The sequence below is a fragment of the Capricornis sumatraensis genome, chromosome 20, assembly GCF_032405125.1.
Source record: "Capricornis sumatraensis isolate serow.1 chromosome 20, serow.2, whole genome shotgun sequence".
In the NCBI taxonomy this organism is placed as follows: domain Eukaryota; kingdom Metazoa; phylum Chordata; class Mammalia; order Artiodactyla; family Bovidae; genus Capricornis; species Capricornis sumatraensis.
In genome coordinates, this window is record NC_091088.1 from 2528071 (window position 1) to 2540856 (window position 12786).

Sequence of the window (12786 nt, forward strand, 5' to 3'; positions counted from 1 at the left end):
CACCTGCCGCAACTCGAGAAAATCCAGGAAGTTCTCCCTTCCAGGCGAGATGAGGCCTATTTCCGATGAGGCGTCTGGAGACTAATGACACCTAACCTCTGGAACTTCGAAAGGGTCTTTCACACCCTTGCTGCAACTCAAGAAGTTCACTGCCATACCCGTCTCCACTCGAGAGGAAGCTCGATGGTCCCGCCCACATCCAGAGGAGCCCCGTTTCCCCCTCGTAGCTCGAGATGAGGGATCCTTTCCCTGCTTTCAACGGGAAAGAATTCCTGGCGATCCCGTCGCATCTCAAGAGGAGGCACTCTCAACAGGGAAAGCGAGAGGAACTCCATGGTCTTACCACCATTCCAAGAGTCCCCCAGATGTCTCAGTCCATTCCAGAGGAACCTCTTTGCCCTGCACTGGCTCATCTTTCTCGCCGAGGATCGACTCACACCACGGTGGCACGTGGGACAGCCCTGTGGGAAAGCCTCGAGGGAAAGCCTCGAGGGAAAACCACAGATCCTTTGATCCACGCGACGGTTAGGGTGACATTGCTGCTACAGCCTGGAAGGAAAGCGCACGTGCATGCCCCCACTCGAGACGAGGCCTGACTCCCCTGGGGAGACTCCAGAAGTACCCAAAGATCCATGTCACCCCTTGAGAGGAATCCTCGGTTCCGACCCTGACTCCACACAAGGTTTTTGGCCCCGGTATCGACGGGAGAGGAATCCCGAGAGGCCCCCTAGCAACTCGCATGGGGACTGGCCTCTCCTGAGGCCACCAGGGCGGGTCCCTGAGGTACCCGTCGTAAATCGAGAACAACTGCCGCAACTCGAGAAAATCCAGGAAGTTCTCCCTTCCAGGCGAGATGAGGCCTATTTCCGATGATGCGTCTGGAGACTAATGACACCTAACCTCTGGAACTTCGAAAGGGTCTTTCACACCCTTGCTGCAACTCAAGAAGTTCACCGCCATACCCGTCTCCACTCGAGAGGAAGCACGATGGTCCCGCCCACATCCAGAGGAGCCCCGTTTCCCCCTCGTAGCTCGAGATGAGGGATCCTTTCCCTGCTTTCAACGGGAAAGAATTCCCGGCGTTCCCCGCGCATCTCAACAGGAGGCACTCTCAACAGGAAAGGCGAGAGGAACTCCATGGTCGTACCACCATTCCAAGAGTCCCCCAGATGTCTCAGTCCATTCCAGAGGAACCTCTTTTCCCTGCACTGGCTCATCTTTCACGCCGAGGATCGACTCACACCACGGTGGCCCGTGGGACAGCCCTGTGGGAAAGCCTCGAGGGAAAGCCTCGAGGGAAAACCACAGATCCTTTGATCCACGCGACGGGAAGCGTGACATTGCTGCTACAGCCTGGAAGGAAAGGGCACGTGCATGCCCCCACTCGAGACGAGGCCTGACTCCCCTGGGGAGAATCCAGAAGTACCCAAAGATCCATGTCAGCCCCTGAGAGGAATCCTCGGTTCCGGCCCTGACTCCACACAAGGTTTTTGGCCCCGGTATCGACGGGAGAGGAATCCCGAGAGGCCCCCTAGCAACTCGCATGGGGACTTGCCTCTCCTGAGGCCACCAGGGCGGGTCCCTGAGGTCCCCGTCGTAACTCGAGAACACCTGCCGCAACTCGAGAAAATCCAGGGAGTTCTCCCTTCCAGGCAAGATGAGGTCTATTTCCGATGAGGCGTCTGGAGACTAATGACACCTAACCTCTGGAACTTCAAAAGGGTCTTTCACACCCTTGCTGCAACTCAAGAAGTTCACCGCCATACCCGTCTCCACTCGAGAGGAAGCACGATGGTCCCGCCCACATCCAGAGGAGCCCCGTTTCCCCCTCGTAGCTCGAGATGAGGGATCCTTTCCCTGCTTTCAACGGGAAAGAATTCCCGGCGTTCCGTTGCATCTCAAGAGGAGGCACTCTCAACAGGAAAGGCGAGAGGAACTCCATGGTCGTACCACGTTGCCAAGAGTCCCCCAGATGTCTCAGTCCATTGCAGAGGAATCACTTTGCCCTGCACTGGCTGATCTTTCACGCCGAGGATCGACTCACACCACGGTGGCACTTGGGACAGCCCTGTGGGAAAGCCTCCAGGGAAAGCCTCGAAGGAAAACCACAGATCCTTTGATCCACGCGACGGGAAGCGTGACATTGCTGCTACAGCCTGGAAGGAAAGCGCACGTGCATGCCCCCACTCGAGACGAGGCCTGACTCCCCTTGGGAGACTCCAGAAGTACCAAAGATCCATGTCAGCCCCTGAGAGGAATCCTCGGTTCAGGCCCTACCTCCACAAAAAGTTTGTGGCCCCGGTATCGATGGGAGAGGATTCCCGAGAGGCCCCCTAGCAACTCGCATGGGGACTGGCCTCTCCTGAGGCCACCAGGGCGGGTCCCTGAGGTCCCCGTCGTAACTCGAGAACACCTGCCGCAACTCGAGAAAATCCAGGAAGTTCTCCCTTCCAGGCGAGATGAGGCCCATTTCCGATGAGGCGTCAGGAGACTAATGACACCTAACCTCTGGATCTTCGAAAGGGTCTTTCACACCCTTGCTGCAACTCAAGAAGTACACCGCCATACCCGTCTCCACTCGAGAGGAAGCACGATGGTCCCGCCCACATCCAGAGGAGCCCCGTTTCCCCCTCGTAGCTCGAGATGAGGGATCCCTTCCCTGCTTTCAACGGGAAAGAATTCCCGGCGTTCCCGTCGCATCTCAAGAGGAGGCACTCTCAACAGGAAAGGCGAGAGGAACTCCATGGTCGTACCACCATTCCAAGAGTCCCCCAGATGTCTCAGTCCATTCCAGAGGAACCTCTTTGCCCTGCACTGGCTCATCTTTCACGCCGAGGATCGACTCACACCACGGTGGCACGTGGGACAGCCCTGTGGGAAAGCCTCGAGGGAAAGCCTCGAGGGAAAACCACAGATCCTTTGATCCACGCGACGGTTAGCATGACATTGCTGCTACAGCCTGGAAGGAAAGCGCACGTACATGCCCCCACTCGAGACGAGGCCTGACTACCATGGGGAGACTCCAGAAGTACCCAAAGATCCATGTCAGCCCCTGAGAGGAATCCTCGGTTCCGGCCCTGACTCCACAAAAGGTTTTAGGCCCCGCTATCGTCGGGAGAGGAATCCCAAGAGGCCCCCTAGCAACTCGCATGGGGACTGGCCTCTCCTGAGGCCACCAGGGCGGGTCCCTGAGGTCCCCGTCATAACTCGAGAACACCTGCCACAACTCGAGAAAATCCAGGGAGTTCTCCCTTCCAGGCGAGATGAGGCCTATTTCCGATGAGGTGTCTGGAGATTAATGACACCTAACCTCTGGAACTTTGAAAGGGTCTTTCACACCCTTGCTGCAACTCAAGAAGTTCACCGCCATACCCGTCTCCACTCGAGAGGAAGCACGATGGTCCCGCCCACATCCAGAGGAGCCCCGTTTCCCCCTCGTAGCTCGAGATGAGGGATCCTTTCCCTGCTTTCAACGGGAAAGAATTCCCGGCGTTCCCGTCGCATCTCAAGAGGAGGCACTCTCAACAGGAAAGGCGAGAGGAACTCCATGGTCGTACCACCATTCCAAGAGTCCACCAGATGTCTCAGTCCATTCCAGAGGAACCTCTTTGCCCTGCACTGGCTCATCTTTCACGCCGAGGATCGACTCACACCACGGTGGCACGTGGGACAGCCCTGTGGGAAAGCCTCGAGGGAAAGCCTCGAGGGAAAACCACAGATCCTTTGATCCACGCGACGGGAAGCGTGACATTGCTGCTACAGCCTGGAAGGAAAGCGCACGTGCATGCCCCCACTCGAGACGAGGCCTGACTCTTCTGGGGAGACTCCAGAAGTACCCAAAGATCCATGTCAGCCCCAGAGAGGAATCCTCGGTTCTGGCCCTGACCCACACAAGGTATTTGGCCCCGGTATCGACGGGAGAGGAATCCCGAGAGGCCCCCTAGCAACTCGCATGGGGACTGGCCTCTCCTGAGGCCACCAGGGCGGGTCCCTGAGGTACCCGTCGGAAATCGAGAACACCTGCCGCAACTCGAGAAAATCCAGGAAGTTCTCCCTTCCAGTCGAGATGAGGCCTATTTCCGATGAGGTGTCTGGAGACTAATGAAACCTAACTTCTGGAACTTCGAAAGGGTCTTTCACACCCTTGCTGCAACTCAAGAAGTTTACCGCCATACCCGTCTCCACTCGAGAGGAAGCACGATGGTCCCGCCCACATCCAGAGGAGCCCCGTTTCCCCCTCGTAGCTCGAGATGAGGGATCCTTTCCCTGCTTTCAACGGGAAAGAATTCCTGGCGTTCCCGTCGCATCTCAAGAGGAGGCACTCTCAACAGGGAAAGCGAGAGGAACTCCATGTTCGTACCACCATTCAAAGAGTCCCCCAGATGTCTCAGTCCATTCCAGAGGAACCTCTTTGCCCTGCACTGGCTCATCTTTCACGCCGAGGATCGACTCACACCACGGTGGCCCGTGGGATAGCCCTGTGGGGAAGCCTCGAGGGAAAGCCTCGAGGGAAAACCACAGATCCTTTGAACCACGCGACGGGAAGCGTGACATTGCTGCTACAGCCTGGAAGGAAAGCGCACGTGCATGCCCCCACTCGAGACGAGGCCTGACTCCCCTGGGGAGACTCCAGAAGTACCCAAAGATCCATGTCAGCCCCTGAGAGGAATCCTCGGTTCCTGCCCTGACTCCACACAAGGTTTTTGGCCCCGGTATCGACGGGAGAGGAATCCCGAGAGGCCCCCTAGCAACTCGCATGGGGACTGGCCTCTCCTGAGGCCACCAGGGCGGGTCCCTGAGGTCCCCGTCGTAACTCGAGAACGCCTGCCGCAACTCGAGAAAATCCAGGAAGTTCTCCCTTCCAGGCGAGATGAGGCCTATTTCCGATGAGGCGTCTGGAGACTAATGACACCTAACCTCTGGAACTTTGAAAGGGTCTTTCACACCCTTGCTGCAACTCAAGAAGTTCACCGCCATACCCGTCTCCACTCGAGAGGAAGCACGATGGTCCCGCCCACGTCCAGAGGAGCCCCGTTTCCCCCTCGTAGCTCGAGATGAGGGATCCTTTCCCTGCTTTCAACGGGAAAGAATTCCCGGCGTTCCCGGCGCATCTCAAGAGGAGGCACTCTCAACAGGAAAGGCGAGAGGAACTCCATGGTCGTACCACCATTCCAAGAGTCCCCCAGATGTCTCAGTCCATTCCAGAGGATCCTCTTTGCCCTGCACTGGCTCATCTTTCACGCCGAGGATCGACTCACACCACGGTGGCACGTGGGACAGCCCTGTGGGAAAGCCTCGAGGGAAAGCCTCGAGGGAAAACCACAGATCCTTTGATCCACGCGACGGTTAGCGTGACATTGCAGCTACAGCCTGGAAGGAAAGCGCACGTGCATGCCCCCACTCGAGACGAGGCCTGACTCCCCTGGGGAGACTCCAGAAGTACCCAAAGATCCATGTCAGCCCCTGAGAGGAATCCTCGGTTCCGGCCCTGACTCCACACAAGGTTTTTGGCCCCGGTATCCACGGGAGAGGAATCCCGAGAGGCCCCCTAGCACCTCGCATGGGGACTGGCCTCTCCTGAGGCCACCAGGGCGGGTCCCTGAGGTCCCCGTCGTAACTCGACAACGCCTGCCGCAACTCGAGAAAATCCAGGAATTTCTCCCTTCCAGGCGATATGAGGCCTATTTCCGATGAGGCGTCTGGAGACTAATGACACCTAAACTCTGGAACTTTGAAAGGGTCTTTCACACCCTTGCTGCAACTCAAGAAGTTCACCGCCATACCCGTCTCCACTCGAGAGGAAGCACGATGGTCCCGCCCACGTCCAGAGGAGCCCCGTTTCCCCCTCGTAGCTCGAGATGAGGGATCCTTTCCCTGCTTTCAACGGGAAAGAATTCCCGGCGTTCCCGGCGCATCTCAACAGGAGGCACTCTCAACAGGAAAGGCGAGAGGAACTCCATGGTCGTACCACCATTCCACGAGTCCCCCAGATGTCTCAGTCCATTCCAGAGGAATATCTTTGCCCTGCACTGGCTCATCTTTCACGCCGAGGATCGACTCACACCACGGTGGCCCGTGGGACAGCCCTGTGGGGAAGCCTCGAGGGAAAGCCTCGAGGGAAAACCACAGATCCTTTGATCCACGCGACGGTTATCGTGACATTGCTGCTACAGCCTGGAAGGAAAGCGCACGTGCATGCCCCCACTCGAGACGAGGGCTGACTCCCCTGGGGAGACTCCAGAAGTACCCAAAGATCCATGTCAGCCCCTGAGAGGAATCCTCGGTTCCGGCCCTGACCCACACAAGGTTTTTGGCCCCGGTATCGACGGGAGAGGAATCCCGAGAGGCCCCCTAGCAACTCGCATGGGGACTGGCCTCTCCTGAGGCCACCAGGGCGGGTCCCTGAGGTCCCCGTCGTAACTCGAGAACACCTGCCGCAACTCGAGAAAATCCAGGAAGTTCTCCCTTCCAGGCGAGATGAGGCCTATTTCCGATGAGGCGTCTGGAGACTAATGACACCTAACCTCTGGAACTTCGAAAGGGTCTTTCACACCCTTGCTGCAACTCAAGAAGTTCACCGCCATACCCGTCTCCACTCGAGAGGAAGCACGATGGTCCCGCCCACATCCAGAGGAGCCCCGTTTCCCCCTTGTAGCTCGAGATGAGGGATCCTTTCCCTGCTTTCAACGGGAAAGAATTCCCGGCGTTCCCGTCGCATGTCAAGAGGAGGCACTCTCAACAGGAAAGGCGAGAGGAACTCCATGGTCGTACCACCATTCCAAGAGTCCCCCAGATGTCTCAGTGCATTCCAGAGGAACCTCTTTGCCCTGCACTGGCTCATCTTTCACGCCGAGGATCGACTTACACCACGGTGGCACGTGGGACAGCCCTGTGGGAAAGCCTAGAGGGAAAGCAACGATAGAAAACCACAGATCCTTTGATCCACGTGACGGGAATCGTGACATTGCTGCTACAGCCTGGAAGGAAAGCGCACGTGCATGCCCCCACTCGAGACGAGGCCTGATTCCCCTGGGGAGACTCCAGAAGTACCCAAAAATCCATGTCAGCCCCTGAGAGGAATCCTCGGTTCCGGCCCTGACTCCACACAAGGTTTTTGGCCCCGGTATCGACGGGAGAGGAATCCCGAGAGGCCCCCTAGCAACTCGCATGGGGACTGGCCTCTCCTGAGGCCACCAGGGCGGGTCCCTGAGGTCCCCGTCGTAACTCGAGAACGCCTGCCGCAACTCGAGAAAATCCAGGAATTTCTCCCTTCCAGGCGATATGAGGCCTATTTCCGATGAGGCGTCTGGAGACTAATGACACCTAAACTCTGGAACTTTGAATGGGTCTTTCACACCCTTGCTGCAACTTAAGAAGTTCACCGCCATACCCGTCTCCACTCGAGAGGAAGCACGATGGTCCCGCCCACATCCAGAGGAGCCCCGTTTCCCCCTCGTAGCTCGAGATGAGGGATCCTTTCCCTGCTTTCAACGGGAAAGAATTCCCGGCGTTCCCGGCGCATCTCAACAGGAGGCACTCTCAACAGGAAAGGCGAGAGGAACTCCATGGTCGTACCACCATTCCACGAGTCCCCCAGATGTCTCAGTCCATTCCAGAGGAACCTCTTTGCCCTGCACTGGCTCATCTTTCACGCCGAGGATCGACTCACAACACGGTGGCCCATGGGACAGCCCTGTAGGAAAGCCTCGAGGGAAAGCCTCGAGGGAAAACCACAGATCCTTTGATTCACGCGACGGGAAGCGTGACATTGCTGCTACAGCCTGGAAGGAAAGCGCACGTGCATGCCCCCACACGAGACGAGGCCTGACTCCCCTGGGGATGCTCCAGAAGTACCCAAAGATCCATGTCAGCCCCTGAGAGGAATCCTCGGTTCCTGCCCTGACTCCACACAAGGTTTTTGGCCCCGGTATCGACGGGAGAGGAATCCCGAGAGGCCCCCTAGCAACTAGCATGGGGACTGGCCTCTCCTGAGGCCACCAGGGCGGGTCCCTGAGGTCCCCGTCGTAACTCGAGAACGCCTGCCACAACTCGAGAAAATCCAGGAAGTTCTCCCTTCCAGGCGAGATGAGGCCTATTTCCGATGAGGCGTCTGGAGACTAATGACACCTAACCTCTGGAACTTTGAAAGGGTCTTTCACACCCTTGCTGCAACTCAAGAAGTTCACCGCCATACCCGTCTCCACTCGAGAGGAAGCACGATGGTCCCGCCCACATCCAGAGGAGCCCCGTTTCCCCCTCGTAGCTCGAGATGAGGGATCCTTTCCCTGCTTTCAACGGGAAAGAATTCCCGGTGTTCCCGGCGCATCTCAAGAGGAGGCACTCTCAACAGGAAAGGCGAGAGGAACTCCATGGTCGTACCACCATTCCAAGAGTCCCCCAGATGTCTCAGTCCATTCCAGAGGATCCTCTTTGCCCTGCACTGGCTCATCTTTCACGCCGAGGATCGACTCACACCACGGTGGCACGTGGGACAGCCCTGTGGGAAAGCCTCGAGGGAAAGCCTCGAGGGAAAACCACAGATCCTTTGATCCACGCGACGGTTAGCCTGACATTGCTGCTACAGCCTGGAAGGAAAGCGCACGTGCATGCCCCCACTCGAGACGAGGCCTGACTCCCCTGGGAGACTCCAGAAGTACCCAAAGATCCATGTCAGCCCCTGAGAGGAATCCTCGGTTCCGGCCCTGACTCCACACAAGGTTTTTGGCCCCGGTATCGACGGGAGAGGAATCCCGAGAGGCCCCCCAGCACTTCGCATGGGGACTGGCCTCTCCTGAGGCCACCAGGCGGGCCCCTGAGGTCCCCGTCGTAACTCGAGAACACCTGCCGCAACTCGAGAAAATCCAGGAAGTTCTCCCTTCCAGGCGAGATGAGGCCTATTTCAGATGAGGCGTCTGGAGACTAATGACACCTAACCTATGGAACTTGGAAAGGGTCTTTCACACCCTTGCTGCAACTCAAGAAGTTCACCGCCATACCGTCTCCACTCGAGAGGAAGCACGGTGGTCCCGCCCACATCCAGAGGAGCCCCGTTTCCCCCTCGTAGCTCGAGATGAGGGATCCTTTCCCTGCTTTCAAAGGGAAAGAATTCCCGGTGTTCCCGTCGCATCTCAAGAGGAGGCACTCTCAACAGGAAAGGCGAGAGGAACTCCATGGTCGTACCACCATTCCAAGAGTCCCCCAGATGTCTCAGTCCATTCCAGAGGAACCTCTTTGCCCTGCACTGGCTCATCTTTCACGCCGAGGATCGACTCACACCACGGTGGCACGTGGGACAGCCCTGTGGGAAAGCCTCGAGGGAAAGCCTCGAGGGAAAACCACAGATCCTTTGATCCACGCCACGGGAAGCGTGACATTGCTGCTACAGCCTGGAAGGAAAGCGCACGTGCATGCCCCCACTCGAGACGAGGCCTGACTCCCCTGGGGAGACTCCAGAAGTACCCAAAAATCCATGTCAGCCCCTGAGAGGAATCCTCGGTTCCGGCCCTGACTGCACACAAGGTGTTTGGCCCCGGTATCGACGGGAGAGGAATCCCGAGAGGCCCCCCAGCACCTCGCATGGGGACTGGCCTCTCCTGAGGCCACCAGGGCGGGTCCCTGAGGTACCCGTCGTAACTCGAGAACACCTGCCGCAACTCGAGAAAATCCAGGAAGTTCTCCCTTCCAGGCGAGATGAGGCCTATTTCCGATGAGGCGTCTGGAGATTAATGACACCTAACCTCTGGAACTTCGAAAGGGTCTTTCACACCCTTGCTGCAACTCAAGAAGTTCACCGCCATACCCGTCTCAACTCGAGAGGAAGCACGATGGTCCCGCCAACATCCAGAGGAGCCCCGTTTCCCCCTCGTAGCTCGAGATGAGGGATCCTTTCCCTGCTTTCAACGGGAAAGAATTCCCGGCGTTCAGGTCGCATCTCAAGAGGAGGCACTCTCAACAGGAAAGGCGAGAGGAACTCCATGGTCATACCACCATTCCAAGAGTCCCCCAGATGTCTCAGTCCATTCCAGAGGAACCTCTTTGCCCTGCACTGGCTCATCTTTCACACCGAGGATCGACTCACACCACGGTGGCACGTGGGACAGCCCTGTGGGAAAGCCTCGAGGGAAAGCCTCGAGGGAAAACCACAGATCCTTTGATCCACGCGACGGGAAGCGTGACATTGCTGCTACAGCCTGGAAGGAAAGCGCACGTGCATGCCCCCACTCGAGACGAGGCCTGACTCCCCTGGGGAGACTCCAGAAGTACCCAAAGATCCATGTCAGCCACTGAGAGGAATCCTCGGTTCCGGCCCTGACTCCACACAAGGTTTTTGGCCCCGGTATCGACGGGAGAGGAATCCCGAGAGGCCCCCCAGCACCTCGCATGGGGACTGGCCTCTCCTGAGGCCACCAGGCGGGCCCCTGAGGTCCCCGTCGTAACTCGAGAACACCTGCCGCAACTCGAGAAAATCCAGGAAGTTCTCCCTTCCAGGTGAGATGAGGCCTATTTCCGATGAGGCGTCTGGAGACTAATGACACCTAACCTCTGGAACTTCGAAAGGGTCTTTCACACCCTTGCTGCAACTCAAGAAGTTCACCGCCATACCCGTCTCAACTCGAGAGGAAGCACGATGGTCCCGCCCACATCCAGAGGAGCCCCATTTCCCCCTCGGAGCTCGAGATGAGGGATTCTTTCCCTGCTTTCAACGGGAAAGAATTCCCGGCGTTCCCGTCGCATCTCAAGAGGAGGCACTCTCAACAGGAAAGGCGAGAGGAACTCCAAGGTCGTACCACCATTCCAAGAGTCCCCCAGAAGTCTCAGTCCATTCCAGAGGAACCTCTTTGCCCTGCACTGGCTCATCTTTCACGCCGAGGATCGACTCACACCACGGTGGCACGTGGGACAGCCCTGTGGGAAAGCCTCGAGGGAAAGCCTCGAGGGAAAACCACAGATCCTTTGATCCATGCCACGGGAAGCGTGACATTGCTGCTACAGCCTGGAAGGAAAGCGCACGAGCATGCCCCCACTCGAGACGAGGCCTGACTCCCTGGGGAGACTCCAGAAGTACCCAAAGATCCATGTCAGCCCCTGAGAGGAATCCTCGGTTCCGGCCCTGACTCCACACAAGGTTTTTGGCCCCGGAATCGACGGGAGAGGAATCCCGAGAGGCCCCGTAGCAACTCACATGAGGACTGGCCTCTCCTGAGGCCACCAGGGCGGGTCCCTGAGGTCCCCGTCGTAACTCGAGAACACCTGCCGCAACTCGAGAAAATCCAGGAAGTTCTCCCTTCCAGGCGAGATGAGGCCTATTTCCGATGAGGTGTCTGGAGACTAATGACACCTAACCTCTGGAACTTCGAAAGGGTCTTTCACACCCTTGCTGCAACTCAAGAAGTTCACCGCCATACCCGTCTCCACTCGAGAGGAAGCACGATGGTCCCGCCCACATCCAAAGGAGACCCGTTTCCCCCTCGTAGCTCGAGATAAGGGATCCTTTCCCTGCTTTCAACGGGAAAGAATTCCCGGCGTTCCCGTCGCATCTCAAGGGGAGGCACTCTCAACAGGAAAGGCGAGCGGAACTCCATGTTCGTACCACCATTCCAAGAGTCCCCTAAATGTCTCAGACCATTCCAGAGGAACCTCTTTGCCCTGCACTGGCTCATCTTTCACACCGAGGATCGACTCACACCACGGTGGCACGTGGGACAGCCCTGTGGGAAAGCCTCGAGGGAAAGCCTCGAGGGAAAATCACAGATCCTTTGATCCACGCGAAGGGAAGCGTGACATTGCTGCTACAGCCTGGAAGGAAATCGCAGGTGCATGCCCCCACTCGAGACGAGGCCTGACTCCCCTGGGGAGACTCCAGAAGTACCCAAAGATCCATGTCAGCCCCTGAGAGGAATCCTCGGTTCCGGCCCTGACTGCACACAAGGTTTTTGGCCCCGGTATCGACGGGAGAGGAATCCCGAGAGGCCCCCTAGCAACTCGCATGGGGTCTGGCCTCTCCTGAGGCCACCAGTGCGGGTCCCTGAGGTCCCCGTCGTAACTCGAGAACACCTGCCGCAACTCGAGAAAATCCAGGAAGTTCTCCCTTCCAGGCGAGATGAGGCCTATTTCCGATGAGGCGTCTGGAGACTAATGACACCTAACCTCTGGAACTTCGAAAGGGTCTTTCACACCCTTGCTGCAACTCAAGAAGTTCACCGCCATACCCGTCTCCACTCGAGAGGAAGCACGATGGTCCCGCCCACATCCAGAGGAGCCCCGTTTCCACCTCGGAGCTCGAGATGAGGGATCCTTTCCCTGCTTTCAACGGGAAAGAATTCCCGGCGTTCCCGTCGCATCTCAAGAGGAGGCACTCTCAACAGGAAAGGCGAGAGGAACTCCATGGTCGTACCACCATTCCAAGAGTCCCCCAGATGTCTCAGTCCATTCCAGAGGAACCTCTTTGCCCTGCACTGGCTCATCTTTCACGCCGAGGATCGACTCACACCACGGTGGCACGTGGGACAGCCCTGTGGGAAAGCCTCCAGGGAAAGCCTCGAGGGAAAACCACAGATCCTTTGATCCACGCCACGGGAAGCGTGACATTGCTGCTACAGCCTGGAAGGAAATTGCACGTGCATACCCCCCATCGAGACGAGGCCTGACTCCCCTGGGGAGACTCCACAAGTACCCAAAGATCCATGTCAGCCCTTGAGAGGAATCCTCGGTTCCGGCCCTGAATCCACACAAGGTTTTTGGCCCCGGTATCGACGGGAGAGGAATCCCGAGAGGCCCCCTAGCAAC